The sequence below is a fragment of the Hirundo rustica genome, chromosome 3 (genome assembly GCF_015227805.2).
Source record: "Hirundo rustica isolate bHirRus1 chromosome 3, bHirRus1.pri.v3, whole genome shotgun sequence".
Classification (NCBI taxonomy): domain Eukaryota; kingdom Metazoa; phylum Chordata; class Aves; order Passeriformes; family Hirundinidae; genus Hirundo; species Hirundo rustica.
Genome location: NC_053452.1, coordinates 25,557,881 through 25,579,606, shown reverse-complemented (window position 1 = coordinate 25,579,606; position 21,726 = coordinate 25,557,881). Strand labels below are relative to the sequence as shown.

The window sequence follows — 21,726 nt, the reverse complement described above, 5'->3', positions numbered from 1 at the left end:
GCTTTTCCTTCCATCCCTTATTCTACTTAAACAATGTTAGAGAGAGGACAGGACAAATGATTTGTGAGCTATGCACTACATTCCTTAGTGGAAGGATGCTGCTAGTTTCCAAAACACTAAAAACAAAGAATTTTATTATTGTAGCATACTGAAAACCTGTTTCTGTCCTATACAGGCCATTTTACATAAGCAGCTGGCAATGGAACTTTTCTAAATGCTAGTATATTAGTAAATAATATACCACCTCTGATGGTAGGACAAAGGGCTTGTCTTCGTGGAGCATTTAAAGTGGATTTATTCCATAACTGTAGCATCAGTGTATGCAGCAGAGTGTACCGTTACTGTAGTATCAGTTACACCACTTTTTGGACTTTCCTTTGTCAAGCTGTATTGTCATGCAATAAAGATAGCAACATGAATATTAAAAGAGCCAAGTCTCGAAAGTGTCAGAGCATTTCAGCATGCCTGGTTGTGAAATAAACATATTGGTACACTTATAAGTTCAACTTGTAGATCTCAAATCATAAAATTGATTCAGCTACCTTGCTGTCATCTTTTTGAGATGGCAAATCTCTTAAAACCCTCTCCTCGACCACACTATGTTTAGCTATAGTTTTTGGAGAAACAGGTCACTGTCATCATAACTCAGCTGCTTACTATTTCCAGTGCCTGCAGGTAGCTATTTATGTACACACATTTCTGTGGATGGGAGAGATAGGCTAGTACAACCCTTTATATTACCCTTATAATTGTATTGCCTTAAACTGCAAGTTTCATACAAGTCTTCACAAAATGCATCCTCTAATTTTATAGCTCCTCCTCTGTCCCTGAACATTGATTTGCTGGCCTCGGTAAAGACTCATCTCCCTCAGAAGTGTGCAGAAAAACCTTCAAAGTAAATAAGAAAAAATAGTTGATAAAGGATACTAAAACTGCCCTTTTTCAGTCTTTTACTAAAAACATTCTGATTTTTTTTCCACTTGAGTTACAGCAAAGCCTTATTACTGCTTCACAGGAAAGAAAATAGCTGCTTGTACTGTGATGTCAGGTCTCAGTCAGTGTTGGTATTTCAGGATGGGAGAGATTTAAGTCAATGAAAAATAGTTTTGTAAGGACAGCAAGAGTCAAAGAAAAGCAGAGAATAAATTCTGCAGGAACTGACAGTTGTGTTGCCTCTACTGATAAAATATTTTTTCCTCAGTAGCCCATGCTTCCATGGCACTCAGTCTTGTGCTATAGGCTGTTAAATACTACAAAAAAGAAAAAAAAAGAAGAAAGAAGAGAAAACAGCACAGTAGGTTGTTGTTTGTCTTCCCTACATGCCATCTATCAAGCACTGCCTACAAGAATTTTCTAATAAAGGATATTGTGCGCATAAGCTTGATATGTAGATTTTCATGAAGCCGAGCTTTGTTCAGAGTATTTCCATGCTCAGTTTTCTGATTTGGTTTTGGTTTTATTGGAGGGGTGGGTTAGAGATTTTTTTGTTGTTGTTCTTTTTGTGATAATACTGGGGTTTTTTTGTTTTAAATCAACTATTTTGAGTGCTCATCTAGAGGGTAACAACTTTCTGCTTGTTGCTAAAGCAGATGTGGATAAAACAGCCAAGCTGTTATCCCACAGCTCATTAGCCAGTGAGAATACTCTCGTGGAAGGAATGACAGCCTTAGCACTCGGGCCCAGCTTGCTTAAAGTAACTCAGCTAGGACATTGGGTTCATGGTCTTGCAGTTAGAGGTAATGGCTGAAGCCATGGATAGCAGAATTTCCCTGGGCTTCCCTTTTTCCAGCTGTACGTCATCAGCTAAGAACATGTGCCAAAGGGACAAAAGCCACCCATCAGAGTTTGCAAATAAACAGAGACTGCATAATTCATTGCACCTTTCCCTTCCCGTCCTCCCCCACAGTGTCTGGATTTTGAAAAACTGTATTCACTTTGCCCTCCTTGCAAAAGGTGACCCCGTTGAAGCAGGATAAGAGTTCTGCTTCAGCTTGTGAGATTCACGCCCATGGTTCAGTTGGGGGTTAAAGAACAAAAGAGGCATGTCTGCAGCCATTGAGTACAGCTCCAGGTCTGAGAGAAAGGGCAGACTGCATTTTTATGTTCCCTTGGCAAAGTGCTCTGAAAACAAGGAAAGTTTCCAAGCTGTAACCGCATTAGTCTGTGGCAGCAAAAATCTTGCCCCTTTCCTCAATTTTGAGATCATCATGAAGAAATCGCAACATGGTTAATCCTCTTTCTCCCTAGAGAAAACAACTCTTAAATATATCTATTCTAAAATACTGTTGCCAGATTTCTGTGAGGATTCAAGAGGGTCCAAGTGTTTTGAATTATTATTTATGATACAGAGATCTAATCGTCATCTTAAGCCTTCAAGAACACCTTTACCTCTTAAGGGAGTAGTCTGACCCTGACCTGATTGTTGAATAAAGTCTTAAGTAAGGAGAACCAGGAGTGACTTGCAGCATCAAGGCTACTTCAATATTGTGAGCGGTCATCCCCAGAAGTAAGAATCTGGTGGGAACTACAACTTCCTTACAGTGTTCTGCTTTTATAAAAACCCTCTCAGTTTTGTCTTAGAAAATATGCAACCTACCAACATGGAGGACTGGGGGAAAACGCCTTTTTTACATGATAGCTTATACTCTAGTGTTTTGGTTTGAATGTACATTAGAGAAGAAATTATAATAAGCTCTCATACCCCAAGGTGCCGAGTTTGGAAGGGAAAGCAGCTGAGATTTAGAATACACTGGAGCAAAATTATCTCATGGATAATCATCCATCCCCCATGGCATTATCTCATTGTTGAGAGACAGTGGTTTTCCTTCTTAAATGATTTCTGTAGCAATCTGGATTCAATAGTTACATCTTTGTAATGGTTTTTAAATAAGATCTCCTCCCCTACCTTTTGTGTGGGAGTAGTAGAATAAATGCATTTGAGAAGACATCGATAGTATGCACATATGTCTTACACTCGCTTTAAAAATTAAGGTTATGTTAAGGAGAGGATTCCTCCACAGTATTGTAGTGTGACCACACAGTCTCAACAGGCTTTTGCCTTGACATTTTAAATTGTTAACAGACTGATTATTTCCATGCTGAGACATTAATGGTTTGATCTTGCCTTAAAGCAAAGCTTTCAAATTAAAAGGCACTGAAAGGAATAAAAACATGAGAAACTAGAAAATTCAGAATCTAATCTTACAGACCTAAAAAAAGCCAAAATGAGTGTTTAAGAACAGTTTTTTTGCCTACATGTACATGGTACTTATTCTGTCTTTATTCTCCTTTCTGCCTTCCAAGAGGCTTTATGAATCACAGATCGAATGGGGTTGCTTTTTTTTTAGTGATTCCTCTCACAAACCATACCCCTTGTAGACACTAAAATTTGAAAAAATAAGATGCTTTTCTGTAAAGAGAAAAATGGGCATGTATTGGCTCAGTTGTGTGTAAAATCGTGCTAAACTGTTCTGAAAAAAGTGCAAGACAGCTGCATTTTATGACAAAGTAAATTTCTCCCCTTTCCTGCCCTTCACCTCAGTGAAGAGTTTCACAAGAAAGCCAAAGCTTGATCTCTGATTTAAAATGGAGTTGGAAGAATTTGCCTGTATTCTAAGCATTAATGTCAAGCAGTAGGCACAATAAACAACCTTTTAAGCATTTTGCATATTTATAATTGCATATTCATTTATAAAAGATCATTAATTTGGAACAATTCCAGTTAGCTGCAGTGCAAGTGATGCACAGATTGCTAAGAGGTAGAAGCATATTTTCTATGAGAGGGAGCGAGTGCAGGCATTCCTGTGGATCAGGAAATAGGGGATACACTGTCAAGCATCAGTGTGGTATCTCACTAACACCAGCTCTTACCTCCTGGTGCTTCTCACGTGATCCAAGACTGCTTTTGGATGTGGCGCTAGACAGAAGGAACCACTTTTTTGTACATTAAGGATCTCAAAATACAAGAAAGCTTGAGTTTTGAGGGTCTGTTTTCTCACACATATACCCCCTATTGCAGGCAGCCCAGATCTACAAGCCCAGGGCTACAAGAAGGCAGTCATCATCCTCTGGCTCCAAAGTGACATGATACTCCTTGATAAAGTGTTTTTTTCTGAATGATTTTGCTTGGTGGATCCAGTGCTGCAAACTGGGGAGGTGGGAGAGAGGGAGAAGTATTTTTCCTCATTTCACATCAGCTGCATACCATTCTTGCTTTTCCCCCTTCCTTACTCCCACATTTTTTTTTCTGAAGACCATAAAAGATTTTCTAGTCACTTCCTTTTTTAACATAATTTCTTAAATATTCTGTCCCATGAAAGGAATGAAATTGTTTCTTAGGACTTCAAAAGAATCTCTTAAATATTCATATCATATTCATATAATCTGTCACATGTATTTTTTCTCTGCAAGCTGGAACAAGCCCTGGAAGTACATGATCCTGCCAACCCAGTGAAAGACTTACTTTAGTGAGAAGTCTTTGAAAAAGCTGTTCTACAGGTGTGCAAACGTAGGGGCTTCAAATGACTCACTGCTTACAAGCACCAGACTATTTCGAAGAAAGAGAGGAAATACTTCTTCCCTGCAACATTCTTATACTTCAAGCTGTGTTACCTGGAATGCATTTTTGCACACTTTCTCATATCTTCCTTACAATTCAGTCACACACATTCATTTTACTATAAGTGCTTTAGTGCTTCATCTATTCATGGTGTGGTGCTACCTCAAATATCTTGGATACCTTCCACCGCCAAGCCCTAATTTTGCACACCCAAAATCGTAAATTTAGGCATCAATTTTAGTGTGTGTCTATTACAAAGCTTTCGCTTGAGGCATGGAGAGAGCTGATCTGCGCAATCTTTAGTTGCTTACCTAATGACAAGAGAAGGCTGTACATTGTCTAACCCACAATACTGCATAAAGGTAAATTGTATCTTCCCTTAAACGAAAAGCAGAGCAGCACTCTTGAAGGAAACAAAGGGAACGTGTTTGGTGGAGTGAAGAGCTTGTAAATGTCAGTGCCACCAACTTGATCCTGACTTGCAGCAGAGAGCAAGACTAATGAAATGCAGCTTTTCTAGCATAAAGAACAAGTGCTACATATTAAAGCTTGTTCTTGCATAAGCTTAAGGAAAATTTATTAGTCTTCTAATTGGAACTGATTAAGCAACTCTGCTCATATGGAAAACAAAACCCACACTTCATCATACTCATTGTCAGCAGCATAACCCTGCAGAATTAAGAGGAGGCAAGACTTCAGGCTCTTACAAAACAACAGCAGCTACAGGAAAACCTTGTTTTGCAGTCAAGAAAGTTGGAGTCCAGATAAGGTTCATAAGGTGGAGTCACCAAGCAGCTTGTAGCACTGTATTCTAACACTGTCTTTTCAGAGATGCGTATTCTCAAAACAAACCAAAAGAGCGATTTCTGGCACTCTTAGAGACTGGCAGGTTTCACCTGGAGCCCTTCCTGAAGCTCTGTAACAGCTTTCCATGACCACTGAAGAATGGCTCACTAGACAAATGGGGTGAGAGCTTTTGCTTAGACACATTCCCAGCAATGCAAAACCTCACAGATAATGCCTGTGTAGCCTGCCCACAGAGAAGCCATGGATTTGATCTCTCTGCAACATGTATAAAATGTAAACGTATTACAATATCCAAATGTGACGGTATTAAAATACTGGAATAATTCCAAAATACACATGCCCTTCAAGAAATTTATCATCTGTGTGGTGTATCTTTGCTTTCACTGACAAACAACTTGCAATAAAAAAACTGTGGTATGGACTTCCTGGACTCAAATCCCATCTTCTTAATTTAAATTGTATTGGATAAACCAAAACTAAGGGAAAATAAAAAGAATCTGTCAGTCTCAGGATTAACTAGAGTCATCCCTTCTCCCTGGTTTTTGCATACTGTAGATGCAAATGACCACTCAATACATACATTTTATCAGGATCACTGATCTCTGTTCATCTTTTAATCTTTTTAAATTTTTACTGGCTGCATAAGAGTCTTCAAATGCTCTATCAAGCCCAAACTGCTCCTAACATCCCTTTCCTTATATAAGTATTTCTGCTAAAAATCACTATTGTTTCTTATCTTGTATTAGCACTTCTGATCCTGTTAACTGAGCTTTAAAGTTGCTCAACTCAGTGCACGAATGAGGAATTATGTGCTTTGTTTCTCAGAACTAACACACAGATATGCATACACAGTGCCTGCAAGGATAATTCTGGTTTCCACTTGTACTTCAGGAAAAAATGTATTTCCAGGAAGAGCAATAAATAAGTAAATGGAATCTAATACCTTTAACAAATATTTTGCTTGTAACCAAGAGATTTGCACCAGTGGCTTGAAGAAATTAAAGTTATGTGAGACCAAATAAAATCTCTCTTCATAAGACAAAGGAAAAGTTTTTATCCAGCATGTTAAAATCCACTCTAAACAATTTAGACTTTTAACTATTACTGCACTGTCAAACTTCATATTTTAACATTCATTAGGCAAAAAGGCACTAGAAATACCTTGCTATTCCTTTCCTCATTGAATAATTGCTTCAGTTTTACGCTGTGAGGAGGTGTATGACTGCTCTCCTAGAGCTGCAAGTGCTGGAGACGCGATGGTCTCCAAATGAGCTTGTGAAAGGTCTCAAACAAGAGCTTTTCTATTCATACATTTTTGTGTGGCAAAGTTGAAAAGATCCTATATGCTATCATTTTTAGTGTCAGCTTTTCTAGTACACACAGTGTCAGGCCAGCACTAGATGAGCCCTGCCAAGTTGCCATAAATTGGACTATTCTGTCTCCTGAGGCTGAATCAGAACAAGTCTTGTTTCTGGCAAGGTATAAACTCATTTTTGAATGGTCTTTTCACACTCCTCACCATTTTATCAGCACAACTTGTAGGTTGCATAGCAATCTGCCCAAGTTTAATCCTTACTGGCAAAATCCAGACCAAAAGTGGTACCAGTGGAAGAACAAAGTTCTTTATGTTTGGGTTATAACAATCTGTTACACAAACATTCAAAGTTAGAGAAGAACAAAGGAGAAAAAAGAAACAAACACCAAACCATACAACCAAGACATCTTGCAGAGTTTCTATCCATTTTCACATATTTTGACAGGAAATACCTACAGATTCTTCCTCTCTCAAGATTCCTTCCATATTTCATCTCTCCCTGTCAGAAAGATCAAGTAGCAGAGAGCACTTTCCCATGAAGCTCTTTGTAATAGGTCACATCTCTGCAGCTCCAGACACAGAACTTGTGCAAGATGCCAATGAAAGTGCTAACTGTGAATTTGTGCCAGTACATGTGACCCACTGTGGTGCTCTTTTAGGACAGTAAGTTTATGGGATGCAGAGTACAGACCAAACTATAGAGCATGTATAATAAAATTGTCCTTTCACCATCAGAGGTATCCACCTAAGTCTGTGTTGTCACACCAGCCTGGTGAGATCATCTGCAGAGATAATAGAACCTAGAGGCTGCAAGATGGGTGACAGGGCTGGGGTTTAGATCTCCCACTTATTTCCTGTGATGAGACCAGAGAATTTAGTAAAAGCATTGTTTACAAATGGTAGACTCACAATCTACCACCAATCAAACACTGTTGCAATGACCAAAAGGTTTGGGGTTTTTTTTATTTTTGAATTTGAAAAGAATTACCTGATTTTTCACTACCACATACTTTATAGACCCAAGATGCTGATTTGACTCTCCCTTCAAGGACAAATATGCTTTGCCTGAATCTAATTATATGACTTGGTGCTATTTTTTCTAATTATTATTATTTTTCAGACTTGAAATAAAGAGTACAAGAGTGGTATGAAAAATCTACTTTTGCTTGGGAGTGTAGGGTGAGCAAGAACTAGTATTGTATAATTTAGATGGAAAGTTCCTCACAGTCATTTTATAATGTATTTCTATAGATACAAAATCCTTGGAGACTTAATGTTATAATTTGTATATAGTAGCATCCACAATTTCTGATTTTGATCTTAGTGCTTTTGATTTACTCACAGCACTAATTACAGTACACCCAACTCTGTGACCGAAGCCAAATATTACAGTCCATGTGAATCTTGGCTGGAGGTTCCCCTGAGGGGTACATGAAAGGGGTGCAGAAACCAATGCAGAAATAACAGTGTATTTTCTCTAATTTTTTTCACAACAAAGAATAATTTATGGCCAACCACACCGGAATAAATCTTGTGTACATGTAATAAATTTCTTAAACTCACTTTGAAACCACCTTTATCTCATACAAGGTCAGTTACTTGTTATAAGATAAAGCAGCATTTTTTAGTAGCAGTGGCACTAAGGACTACGAGCAGCTTCAGAGCTGTGTTTGTGGAAAGCAACTGGGTTCTGTGAGCCAGAAGAATCCATTGGATCTGACAGCTTGAATGGCCATGGAGCATCTTATCACTATAAATTTTATTTTTTACAGAATTTAGAACAAGCCTTATCATTACTCGCAACAGCTCAATTTTTAAAATAGCAAAATGGTCCTTAATTTGTAGCTATTGGTATAATTTTGGTTACAAATCAAATGCGATTTACTCTATTTATCCTTAATTAATAACATTTTCTTAGTAATTAACTGTGGGATTTTCATCAATACTGTAATAAAAGGTTTGAAATCTATTTCACGAGTTGCACAAGAGGAACTGGGGGAAGAAAAAAAGAGGATTGGCTCTTGTTGTATCTGTTACAGTTGTTATATCTGCTCAAAGTAAATTTAGGATAATAACATTTTTTAATTCAATGGCCCTCTAGGGGTCAGAAAAATTCTGGGGCATTTCTATTTTGAGTTGATCTTAAAGGAGTCCATTTGCTTTTAAACAAAATATACTAATCTCAGGTAACCTAACGTTGAGAAGCTGTCAACTTTAGAATATAATAAAGTACATAATGTTTCTGAACCTCTAAATGACACCCCATCTCCCCGACCCCCTCAGAAACCAACCAACCAACCAAACAAAACAACAACGACAAGCCTCCACCTCTCCCCAAAACAACAGGAGGAAACCCAAACCCACTCTAGAATTTCTGGGATAAAATCATTGTACAGAAACACATACACAACTTCTTATAGATCTCTTTGTCCTTGTGCAGATCAAACGATTCAACGAATTTAAGCCAAGCTTGTATCATTTGTGTTCTGTGGGAACTGACTGCCTTGACAGAAGGTTTTTGAGAAAATGAAATAAAACTAAAATTGTCTGGCTCTTAGTGTAAATGACTTGATGGTGCTCTAAGAAGAACATTTACCTTTCATAGAGGTGAGTGAGTGAACTGTTCTAGAGTTAACACCCTAGAATAGAATGTACAGTACAAAAAAATAAAGGGAAATCAGGGCAGATTAATTTTAAGGCTAACTAAGCATAAGGAAAACTGAAAAAAAAAAAAAAGTATGGAGGAAAAAATTTGAGTGAATTTTTAAAGTGAACTGTTACAGTTTTTAATAAATTTAGGCCAGTACACATGATATGAAACCCTGAGTCTGCTTCCTAAAAGTAAAACTGGAAAATGTCACAGTGAGGGTGGCTGTGACACATCTTTAAGTTCCCTGATACTCAGAGCAAAGGTGGTGCTGAAGAAGGAGCGGGTGCGATGGTGCGTCTGAAAAGTAAAATCACTTCAATGAGAAATAAAATAGGGACAGTGCCCAGAAACCACACACTGTAAGGACAAAACACCAAAGACCAGAAATGAGGGGGGAGTGGAAATATATAGGTTTGGGGGTAGAGGATTCTAGAAACATGACCAAATGTGGAACAGGGCTAAACAATAGGAGAGCAGAGCTTGGGCCCCTTAACATAATAACAATAAGTCACCTGGGAGGAGATCTCTGTCTCGCCTTAAGTTAAACAAATGCCTCCCAGGGCTTGAAGCTGAGGTCTAGCTTGCCAGGGGTGAGATCTGGCTGATCCTGTGCCTCTGCCAGGTTGATGTCCACAGGAAATGGCATCCAAAGAACAAGAATTATATAAATGATGGCGCTGAATTTCCCTGAAGTGTTTCCCTAGAATGTCCAAACTACACTGCAAAGTCAATATCCAAAGAGCTTTAAGTCTTACCATTGTATGAGGGCTAATTACATTTCCAAGGGAGATATTGCTGTAGGAGGGGACAGGAGAAGGCAGAACTTCCATTACAGACCATTAGGAGTTCTGCCTGTGCAAAGTTTATTCCTCTCAGAAGGCAACAAGGGTAGTTGGACATCTCAGTAAAGAGTTTGTTTACAAGTGTTTCTCAGCCAAATATATGCTAAGAACATAAGCATCAAGATGAAGAGATCTGAGGATGAACACTTGAAAATGATTTAATTTCTACCATTTAGTGGAACTTTGATGATGCAGAACACTCCAGAGTTTAATAACATAACATAAAGCAGTGTGCTCTCTCTGCTGCTTAAAACTCAATTATTAAAGTGAGTATATTGCTTTTTCTAGCTGGAATGACTGGAAAACAATTTCTGATTAACCGACCTTTGTGTTTAACCCCACACATTGAATTCAGATGGTGTAATCTTTCATGTAAATATATTTCTCTTTTCCTTGATGATGACCTTCCCACAAAAATGGAAAACTTAAGATAATCATATTTTCAAAATAATTTAATTTGAATTTTATAAATGCCCAATATTGGTGCAGTGTAAAATTGTGCCAAAACTAACCACCAATTTGAAAGGAAAAAGAGGCTTCAGGAAAAAAAACCCAAATTTATGAGCACCTAAAGGTTACATGAGAAGAACAAGCAGAAAACAAAATCTGTTTTATACAGTGATATATGACAGGGAAACAAGAATGGCTGGTGAGACAGGATATTCTCCTTGGCTTTCTGCCATTCAAACATTTTCATTGCTGTAATAGGAGCTTTGCTGAAAATCTGCAATATTTTATTTTACTATGAACCTTATAGCATCTCTGACCAACATTGGTTTTCTGTCCCAGTGAAGAACTTTAGCCCTTATTAGAATACTAACTCTTGCAGCTCAGCTTTGAACAGGGAAAGGTGAGCATTCAGCACTTGCCAGGGTTACAGCATGGTGGCCATCAAAATTACTGTGCCCAAGGCTGACCTCGGGAACTTGCTAGTGAAACATGGAGGGAAGAGAGGAAATAAGCTCAGCGCCTGTTTTGGACAGGCAGAATGCAAAAGCTGGAGACCATCTGTGAAAGAAACCATTAAACAACAATGTTTTGATTTTCAAACTGTAAGAATGGGTTTGTTTCAACACACAGTTGTGTGGATGTTGATTACCTGCCTTAGGATCTCACTGCGCACAGTGGAGAGTTTTCCCAGGGTTATTTTTGTTAAAATCAAATCCTGTTATGTGTTTGAATAAATCTCTATTAAACAGACTCTTAGGAGTGGATATTTCCAGCTAAAACTGAGAAGACACTCCACATTCGTGGGAAGTGTGAAAGGATGCAGGTAAGACGAAAGATAAGCTCCTCTGTGTGAAGCAGAACCGTTCATGCCTGCTCTCCTGTGGTAGTCACACTTGGTCTGTCAAACCTCCTCCCTTCCCTTCAAGGTAACACTTGTCCTCTTTGATATTTTAATCAGGTAATAGACAACAGAAATAATCTGGAGCTACTGACAGTCTGACAGACAAGATTACAGGCAGCAATTTAGCCCCAAAAGATCACAAACAGCAGGTGCATTCTGCTACTTCTTCTGACACTAAGAGCAGAAATCTCTCAACTTCCTACTCTGCCCAAGCATTCCAGAAATTTAATTGTCCATATTGTGAAGGAGATCAACAAACACATTTAAATCATTATCAGAGAGGGATAAGAGAATTGATTAAATCACATATTGAATAACTAACCTCTATGTTTCAATAAACCTTATTCCTTAATAAATAAAACAGAGCTGAAGATGAGTCTTTTGGCCAAAGAAAAGGAGAGCAATTTCAGTGCATCAGGATACCTTGATGGAGTGGAAGGATGACTTGGAATGGCCTGAAGGATCCAAACACCATGGCCAAGTTGGTTTGAGATCACGGCTGTCCTCTTTGAGGTGCTGTGACTGCACCACTGCCCTCATCAGTCAGAGCACTGTGATTCGGCTGTGTTTGCCACCAGGCACAGCAGCGCTGCAAGGTCTGCATTCTCTTTTATAAATGAGGCATTGTGGTCAGTCTGAAATTCCCTATTGCTCTGAAAAGGTGCATGTCTAATAACAATGCCAGTCACATATCTGAAAAGAAGAAAACCTACAAACCTGAAAATTCTTATTTCCCCCAGGCAAATATGGAAATTCTGGGGAGCAAGCTGTACAAAAAGGGAGGAAGAAATGAATTTTTCCATAAATTCCTTCCTGGTAAGCCCCATCATTGTAAGCAAAGGTACAAGAAGGTGCACAATTCATTAAGATACGTAGCAATTTAGCAGCACATAACTGTCAGAACACTGCAGAACCCTACTCACTGCATGCTACTACACCTGGAGCACTGTCATCGGCAACCAATATGGAAAATAGTCATTCTGCAGTGAAATGCTGTTTAATATGGCACTTAATCAGGCCAAGTGATATGAACACTGAAAACTGCATTTTTGTGGTCACTGCAAATTTTGACCTACTGCAAATTTGTGGGTCATCAAAGAGCTTTTGTGATCAATAAAATAATAAATAGATTTAGCAAGTTGCCAACATGCCTTAGGCATATTCTACCACACAGAATTCACCATGTGTCAGGCAGCACCATTTCCTAGCAACATCAAGTGTTATTATTAGCATCTTGAGACCCAAGGTTATTAGTGAGCTGTGAACTCACAATACTCAGAAGATAAAAACCTCTAATACTTTTATTGCTCTCATTCACCAGCTGGTGTTTTAATCATAATATGTTGTCTCATTAAAAATCATTACATTAATTCTGTGTATGATTAGAATCCACAAAGCCTGTTGCACCCTGCCTTTAAATAAGAAAAGGTCAGCTTCCTGAAGTCTCAGAGTACTTTTGGGGTTATGTTAAAACCTTTTTAAGGAAAGGGTGAAAAGGAATAGTGCTACATATGAGGATTTCCTGCTAAGGGAGAAACAAAGCCTGAGGAAACAGAGGTCTAAGCTATTAAAGTGGGTTGTGTTCTGAAATTGACTTTGTGCTGTTGCAGATGGAAGGCAGGCAGACTCTAACTTTTAGCTTTAGCCACCAAGCTCTGAGCTCCCAGCTCAGTGAAGCATTTTTGCCCCATTTCCCCCGGCTCAACAGTGTCTCAGCCTTATGCTCAGAAATGCTTCGTGCTTGGCTGGTATTTGCTGTGTTGGACCTACATACCCACTAGGAAGTTTTAAAAAGTTCATTAATTATATATTAAAAAAAAAAAAAATAAAGTAAGAGCATTGCTGTAGAATAAAATCCTCCAGTTGCTAGAAAACAGTTGGGAACTGTACCCATCTGCTCCACAAGCACATGGGGCAAGGGGACACCTTTTCACCTTGTGCTCTACCATTTGCTGCAGCAGATACAATGTGGATGGGCTGAGAATCCGTACTGGGCCCATCAGCCTTCAAAAGGAAGCACCACAGCTTCCTGCCAAAACTCTGAACAGAATCATGAGGCAAATAAGGGTGCCTCAAGTCTCAGGCCAGGCAGGCAGAGGAGGTAACCTTGATTCAACCCATCTCAGATGTTTTTGTTTTGAGAGATCAATGAGCGTACAATGAGTCTCAGCCCTGCCACCCCAGCACCTGTGGATGGTCCTGCTCCAGTGAAAAGCAGTAGCTGTCAGACTGATATATGGCCAGGCTCAGACATTCACACAAACTGCCCCTTGCTTGCACAGACCAAACAGCTGGAATTCCACACCCCAGTTTTGCCAGATCCCTGCCGATACAATCTCACCAAGCGGTATGGATGGTATTTTTTTTGCATTTAGAGGCATTCTGAATCTTATCAGCCGCAGCATTTCTTACTACCAATCTTCCTCTCCACTCCTGATGTTTAACATTTTCATTTTGTCTTCTTGAGGTAGCAAAAGCATTCAGAGTGAGATTTCTTCGGTTTTGCAGGGTTTGGGGGTTTTTTGAGGCTCAAATTCACAGAGCTCACAGTATGTGGTTCATTGTCAATTTCTCAACACAAACTACAGGGTTATAAATTTCCCTGCAAATGAAGAATTGTCCTCCAGGACTAAGGAAATTCCTAGAGACAGGGAAACAAGTTGGTCTCAGTGCAATTCAAACTAATCCTGTGTTTGCAGATCATCTGAAAAAAGAAGGTTCTGGCTCACCCTCAATACCAGTCTCATCTTTGCATCCCTTGCTCTCTGCCATTGAGCCTTCAGCAGAAATCTGGGGATGTTTCTACATTAGCTCGCCAGCCAAATTCCTATTCAGCATGCAGCAGCAACTTTCCAATTAGCAGCTATTCTTCCACTGTAGTCTATACTCTAGGAGTCATTATTCCAAATTTACCTACAAATTGAACAACCCTCTTTCTGTCTGTAATCAGGTCAGGTACCAACATGCTCTAAACCCTCCCTCATCACGATGAGTAATCATCATTACTGCTCATTAATTTTATTATTTATTGTTGTTATTATTCCAGCTTCACAGTAGTGGATTGTTGTTGACTATTGACACAAACAGCTTCAGCGGTATGACTCAATGCCTGTATGTCTAGTCTACAGCATCAGTAAAACAGGCACATTTATATTCACATTTATTTGTAATCCTTAGTCGTGTTCACAAAAGTATTATGTGCCACTATGTAAGAACATCTGCAGGGAGGATTGTACAAACATTTACAACTGAATTCCAGTTCTTTATAACCTTTTCTTTTGTATTTTTCTAGTGGGACATGACAAATTTCTGAGGCTACATTTAAGAAATAGGAGCACCAGATATCAAAGACAAGAACTAAAGACAAAAGAAGAAAACACATCTTTTTCTCACAGGGGAATATTAAGATGACAAAACCTCTACAAAGTCCAAAAATATTCCAGCATAAAATATGGTTTGAAATATGAAAAGAGACAGGCACCCAGTGGAGTAAGTCTCTTGACTATATGATGAAAACATGTAATTTCTGAAATTTAAAGAAACTCTACCCTAATGTGAATTTCTGTAAGAAACATTCACATCCACAATTCACAGAATCTAGACCTGCAACCAACCTGGTTTTCTCTTACCTAGTCCACCTTTTATTCTTTCTGTTTTAAGACAACTTGCACACCCCCTTTGTAAGCACTGTGTGATTCCCCCCATTTCTCACCAAGCCCTGGGTGAGCAGAGGATATAGCACATGACACATGGATATAGCCTGAACCAGCAACTCCACTGGCTTTGGACACATTTTTCCCTCATGGCATCTCCATATTACCCTTCCCATGTAAACAGCAAGGGCGTATAAAAATCCAAACGCAGTGATGAAAGGCAGCGTGAGCTACACAGCTGCCCCAGTGCCTCTCCCAGTTAACACCATTCTGTGGCTTACCTCACCTTGCCAAGCATTTCTCTCTCCCTCATGCTCTGCTTAAGATCTGAACTTTGAATCCAAGCCTATTGTTCAGCAGAGCCCCACCACCTGTGCAAAGTCACCTCATGGAACAGAAGTTTCCATGCCCATGCTTGCTCTGTTCCTTGCCTAGCTGCCCCCTGGACTACAGTGCCTTGCCCCTTGTAGATCAGTGAACCTTTACGAGTTGTGATAATTTAATCTCCCCTTCTCTGAAGATGATTTTAGCAAGCAGGAAAACACTCTTTGTCTATGTACCATTCTCAAAGGCATCAAAAACCCCTTATGAAAGCATCATTTTTCTTTCTGAAAGCTAATTAACACTGAGAACAGACACCATAACACTCCAAGGTTTCCTCTGGCTGACAATTTTAAATACCGTTTCCTTCAATCTTCTTGGACTTCAAATTGAACACTTGTTTACACTTCCAGTGAAATAGCATGACTTAATCTGCATTAAAATGCTTCTTCTGGTTGTCATGCTAAAATTCCCAGCTCTTTTACTCTGAACTATGTAATCTATTATAGCCTTTATCTTTGCACTAACCATGTCAGGAGCAATCTGTGGATATCCTAATCTTTCCCTTTTTAACACCATAATCTCCTGATCATTAATCAAAAGAGAAAAAAGAGAGAAAGACTTACAAAGCTGTTCTGTGCTTCCTGTTCCATTTTAGCAGTTGCTAAGTCACTTGGCAAAACTAATAAGCAGCCAAGATTTTCTGTTTTATTTGAAGATTTCTATTATCTGTGCTCCCTCTGTTAATCTTCCTCAGTTGCTTTATTATGCATCACAAGCTTCTTCACTTCCTAGATTAGATCCAGAGTTCTTTATTACCCCTTGGCATAGCTTGCAACGTCTTACCTCAGTGCCCCATTTGTGACTGGCATAAGATGCTCTATTGAACTTGACCAATGTAATGTGAATGCAAATGATTAACTTTCTAGCACTCCCTAGGATTCATTTTTTGCTTTTGGAGATGAGAGCTGTTTAGTGGAAGTCTCCTTATACCAGATGGGACCCTTACACAGATCAAGCTTATCTAACATAAGTAAGCCCTGTTCAGACAGTGAAGCTACACTATGTGAGATCCAGAGGTCCCTTCCAATGTACAGTTTTCTGTGACTCTCACTCCAAGCCTACTCCTTTTCTGGCTCATTCTCATGCCCTAACATTAAGTCTTGCTTTTGCTACATGCGTGACGTCTTAATAGGAATATGTGCCCACATATAATTGAAGGGCTACAATGCAGAAATTTCCGTTCAAAGTTTCCCTGCCTGCAACCTCACCCTGCTCTCTCCTGTTCCACAGAAATGCTTGAAATATCTGCCAGAGATTACTCAGCAGCTTGCTTTCCTTTTCTTGATGCAGTTTCACTTTGCACAAAGCACACATCAGAAGCTGAGACAGAGGTCTACCTTCTCCCAAGAGAGTGCCTTCCCCACCACATTGTGCATCCCTCACCCTCTTGTTTGCTATTAATCCTCTTCCAGGGGAATACTTAACTACTTCAATGTAGTATATAATACTTTGCAGGGGAAGAGAGTGCTGTTACCCTTTCTTTGTTTTTAATGAGTTACCTTAACAGTTTCATGTGAACGGTGCATGCATACATGCTGCGTTCTCTGTTTAAAGAGAAGAAATAAGTCAAGAAGAAAAAATTATTCACTCCCATGTCTCCCTTCTAGGTTTACAGAGGAAAAAAAAACTGTTTTCACAGCCCCAGCATACTACAGGCTGGTCATTTCTCTTGCATGGCTCTAAGCCAGTGAAACAACAATGATAACTGGTTTTAAACCTCATTAATGCATGAAGAATTAATGGGTTATTTGTCATGTAAAAATTAGCTATAAAGAATAACCTCTGCATACAAGCAGGAAAAGTTACCACTAATGCAAGAGGCATTTTTCCATCTATCAGAACATGGCACATAGGAATAGCAATTCTTTCTATCTAAATGCTTCCTCAATGTCACTTCAGGGGAGAGACAGAAGTGTTGTGTGTTTCTGTCCTGCTTACTGGGTCAAGTACAAACAGCAGCACACACGGGGAATGAAGGAGATTCTGCAAGCTTGTGGCTTCTGCTGCATCATAAGATTCACAGCTTCCAGCAGCTCAAGAGACCCTCATAAGAAGGCAAGAGTGACTCCTCTCTACCTCTGCAGATTCTGCTCAACATTTATTCCACACCCTTCTGAAGAAGGGCTGTTTTGCACGCTGGCTGAGACAACCATCTCCTTCACAGCTTTTGGACACTACTGCCAAAGCTGACAACTGAGGTCATGGTGAGAAATACAGCTGTCGCACAAAAGCTTCATAGAAATATCAGAAACAAGGATTAAACACCTTTTTTTTTTTTTTTTTTTTTTTAGCAATTTCTTCCATACAAACAACCAGATGAAGAATTCTAAGGAATGTGTGAGAACATAAGTGGGAAGCAAATGAGTGAGCAGGGTGGTATTACCATGCCCCAAAGTGAGCGTTATCTCTGCACTATGAAAGAAGTTAAAAATGATACCTGTCAACTATGGAACATTTGCTGTTTGAAGAAATAAGAGATTAAATAGCTTCATGAAATGCCACAAGAGATGAGTAATTATTCACTGAGGCACCTAGACCAGATTAATTACAGCCTGGGAAGAGAAATCTTGATGAGGATGTTTCTGTAAGGTGGCAGCTCTGAAGGAAACCTTCATGTACTGGTAGCCAACAGCAAAATAATAACAACGATATAAATAAGAAAACCCTTCACAATAAGAACAAAACAACAAGGCAAGCAAACTCCCCCCAAACCTCACATGACAGAAAGCATTTCTTTGTGAAGAAGGATCCAACAGCTATTTATAAGTATCTGTCTTTCTGCTCTAAGACGGAACATCCAGCTCATATATTTTAGGGTAACTTTGAGGTACCCTAAAGTATTTTTTAGATGAATATTGAGTATTAATCTAGCACTTAAAATATTGTAACAAAATATATAAATAACTATGCATAGTCTGCTACAAAAAGCTTAAATACAGAAACTGTGAAGAGAAGAATCTTGTGTGCCATCAAGGAGATACAAAGAATACAATTCCCCTGAAATTTTAAAAGAAAAGTACTTTTATTCTTCACTCCCTCCATCATCTCCCTTCCATAAGGTATAAGATGATGATAAAAGAAGTGATTTTTTTTTTTTCCCTGCTAGGGAAAATCTGTTGCTCATAGCAATTTCTCTCTCTGGACGTATAAAGATTACGTGGAGAAAATTACACTAATCTCAATTGCAGTCAGAGAAGCCCTATGTCACCTCATATTTTATCAAAGAATATACCATGCACTTCAAGAACAGAAGACCATCAAGCCCTTGTACTCAAAATTAAGCATGAAGATTCCACAATTTCTTTAAGAATAACCCCAAAAGACTTTTGCTTCTAATGAAAATAAATACTAAATTCAAGTAGCACCCCAATTTACTGACAATGTAACTCTTCAGCTCTACTATATCACACAGCATAAATATCTTAAAGGTAATGCAGTTTTAATACCTTTACTCGTAAAAATAGAAAATCTGTTGTGGCTCATCCAAAAATCCTTCCCTATGCTCAGTCTGCAAGCAACATTCATCTTTTCAGTTCTCCAAGTCTAGTTGCAAGTGACTAACAAACATTACAGTGTTTCACTCTGATGCCTTCAGAATTGCTCGGATCTGATCCCACATGGATGTTGTGCCCTACCTTAGCAGGATAGTTTAAAACCCTTTAGTTTCAAACTCTCAAGTTTTGAACTCTCCCTCCTGGGTGAGCACTGGCAGGCCCAGGTCCCCATCCTGCATTCATATTCCCATGACGGGTTTCTCTCGTGCTTTCGGGATCTGAGGTGGAGCTGGTCACCACCACCAGCACATGGAAACTACCAAACCCAACTCAGAAGGTCTTCACATACCTCTAAAAATACACAAGCTCCTCCAGCAGTGCTGCTCCTGGAATGAAGAAGGACTTTCAGCAGGGAACCAAACTAGGACATGCTGCCTGCAGGAGCAAGGGAAGCACAGCACCAGCAGAACCAGCCCCCAGGCAGCTAATGAGGCCAACACCCAGCTGATACTCTCCACCTGCTGACTGGGCAGTTATCGCCTTGCTATGCTACTCAGACTGGCATAATTTCCTCAGCCCAGCACTGCTCTGCCCATCCTTCCACTCTTCTTCTTCTTCTTGGACTTCGGGAGAAAGTCCTTAAAGTCTTACCCTAACAACTGGAGAAAAAAAATCCCTCTGAAAGCCCAGTGAAATCCTCCTTTTAAAATAAAAGAGAAAAGTAAGTCATTGTCAGAAGATCAAGCTCACCATTCCTGCAGTCACACTGATTCCTTTATCTACATGTTATGAATTATTTTCTATCCTTCCCACTCCAAGTTTTTATTCTTTGGAAGGATAAGAATTTGTAGTTATTCTGTATTCGCAAAATTTTTGATATACATGTACTTTGTTCCTATTTGGTCCTCAATTCCATCATTATAACAATAAAAGTTGAATATTTAGAAACAATACAAAAATAGCTATTAGGCAGAAGACTGTTTATCAGGAAACAAACAAAACAAAAATAGTTTTCTTAAGGTCTGTGCTGTTTCAAAACCTTTCTTCCCTAGCAGTTGAGCTGTGAAAATTAGACTTTGCAGTTCAGTTTTAGGTGTGAGAATTGCCAATATTGCTGAGAGCAGTCTGGAAGATAACTTAGGATGCAACACACCTGTGTTTGGAAGAGCAACTTAAGTAAGCCTAGTTTTCTTCCCTTGGTCTGAGAAAATTTTTTACTGCTTAGAAATATGTAAAGAAATTCAACTATTACAGTTGAAGACTTTCCATCTTTTCTTCTAGTTAAAAGTCTAGCCATTGGTCTACATAAATATTTTTACAGAAAATGTTCGACCTCCTTAGATACTGTTATAATTCTCTTAGGCAGAAAAATTGTTAATGGTTTAAAGCACACAACAACAGACTGTAACTGCTTTTCCAAGCAGTCCTCTTTTTATAACATTAAAAAAACAACATTATTTTTCTAACATTAATACACACACCACCCCCCAACCCCCCTCCCCAGTTATAGTAATCTTTTTCTTTTCAATTTTTTTTTTCTGCTTCAAGGATTTTCTTATTCAAAAAATATTTCTTATTTGTTTGCCATTTCAAAATCATACTTATGGGAATGCACCCCATTTTGAAGTTCTAATTCCAAGGCAATTCACAAAGAAGGTCTCCTTGTGGTTTTATGCCCTATTTTGGCTTCTTTTTCTGCCTTTCTCTGCCTATGCAGGTAGATGGATTTTTGCCTTCAACCAATTCTGCCTAGTGACAGCATGAGCTTACACCTCTGTCAGTAGATTTGACATTAAAAAAGGGATGATGTCAAAGTTTTTTTCACTAGTCACACAATTGTTTCCATTAGATTAAAGAAACTTCTTTAATTATTAGGACAATTTTAGGAAGAAATCAAAGTTCTTTGAAGATATTGTACTGTGGTGTGAGAAGTATCTTCAAGCATGAACTAACAACTTCACAGAATAGCGTAGACAATTTAATTGCTGGTTATAGGATCTAAATTTGTTTGGTACTCTCCAATAGCCACTTTCAGCTGAGCCATCCAGCAGGGATTTGCCAGTGCTAACCAGTCAGTATGTTTTTAATGTGAAGTTGTAAGTGACACACTGAACATCTCCAGATAGCTTAGGCTGTGTCCTGCTTGAGGTGCTGCACTCCACACCTTCCTTTTCTCAGCCAAGAATATTTACAGGAAGTAACAAGGACTGATATCATCATACAACACTTCACATTCAAGCAGTGGCTGATTGACTCAGCCAGCAGGAGCTGTTTGTCTTTGTTATCCTGTGCATCTGCCTGGCCACATTGCTCTCCTGAAGTGTTGATGCTGTGTGGGCAGGTGCCAACAAACAGGAATCTATTGCAATTTCCTTTGAGTAAACTGAAAATGATTAAATGAATACAATAAGAATGAGGAATGTAAGTGTTACTGGAACCGCTATACTTGACAATAAATCTACCCTCGATTACCTGTTATTTGCTAGTGCTCACTGGCTGAAGACAGCGAGCTGTCTCTACTTTGTGTTTCTAGAAAATTTCCGCCCTGGTGAGGCTTCTCAATGGTACAAACTAATTATATTAAGGTGTCTTCTCAATCAGTTGTAATTCTGATATCAAGTACAGTTCAAAAATCTATCAGACCCAAAGAGTCTGTCTTCTAATCAGAAGTT

At 39.0% G+C, this 21,726-nt stretch overlaps 1 long non-coding RNA gene across 2 annotated transcripts in view; it reads right to left on the bottom strand.

Annotated features, from left to right (window-relative positions):
* Positions 1–19,482, bottom strand: part of LOC120750451 (uncharacterized) — a 56,797-nt gene extending 37,315 nt beyond the window's left edge. For both annotated transcript variants that reach the window (XR_005699987.2, XR_005699988.2), the window contains exon 1: positions 19,404–19,482. This is a non-coding gene — a long non-coding RNA (uncharacterized LOC120750451). The remainder of the gene's footprint in view (positions 1–19,403) is intronic.
* Positions 19,483–21,726: the final 2,244 nt, after the last annotated feature.